We start from the raw sequence: 1,075 nt of genomic DNA on the forward strand, positions 1-1,075 counted from the left end.
CTTGGAAATAACTTCATCTTGTTGTGCATCATCAAGTTTTTCAGTTTTAACCTTGACAAATGTGCTCTGAAATCAGAAGGTTAATAAAAACAACTAGTGTCATTACTTAAGTAATCATCAAATACAAGTCTTAACAGTTTAGTAAATTCAAAACATGATGATATAAATTTTATAAAAAAAAAATATTCTGGTAAGTAAAAACATTTTCACAAGTATTCTTAGAATCATTGTTTCTGGTCAAGATGAAATAATTTGTTATTTAGTTAAATCTTAGTAATAATTGGAAGTTATTTAAGTAAGATTGTGACAATCAGATTTTACTGTCATGTCCAGAAACCAGTATTATCACCTATACTTAATTGTTACTGTTTTTTATTATTATTGAATGTTAAATAGTAACTAGTTTAATTCTGCCTTACAGCTGCTAACCTATATCATAAATGAGGAGAAACAATACAGTTATTGTATGTCTATCATGGGATTTATACTGTAGGGAAACAATTCAACTGTAAAGTCTGTATCATATGGTTGTCAGTGAGGAGAAACAGTATAGTTGTGTTTGTATTATATGATGAACGTTATTGAGAAGCAAAACAGTTTTAATGTCTGTATCACGCTCATGATGCTGAAGGAAAACAATACAAATGAATTATAAGTTTGACAGTGAACTGAAATAACACACATGTATATCTATGTCATAGTGATTGGACTTCCACCATGCAGAAATAATGTACTGTCTGTGTTATAGGGTTGGCAACTGTAGTGCTTGTATCTTAGGATTTACATTATGAAGGAACAATATCGTTTACGTATATTGTGATCCTATAGAAATAATATTGTTGTAGTGTTTGTGCAACATATTCTTGACATTGCAATGAAGCAATACTTTTGTACTGTTTGTATCATATGTTTGATAGTGAAGTGAAACTAAATTTGTAGTGTTTGTATCATATGTTTGGTAGTGAAGTGAAACTACATTTGTAGTATTTGTATCGTATGTTTGATAGTGAAGTGAAACTACATTTGTAGTATTTGTATCGTATGTTTGATAGTGAAGTGAAACTACATTTGTAGT

The sequence above is a fragment of the Limulus polyphemus genome, unplaced genomic scaffold, assembly GCF_000517525.1.
Source record: "Limulus polyphemus unplaced genomic scaffold, Limulus_polyphemus-2.1.2 Scaffold6812, whole genome shotgun sequence".
NCBI classification, from domain to species: Eukaryota; Metazoa; Arthropoda; class Merostomata; order Xiphosura; family Limulidae; genus Limulus; species Limulus polyphemus.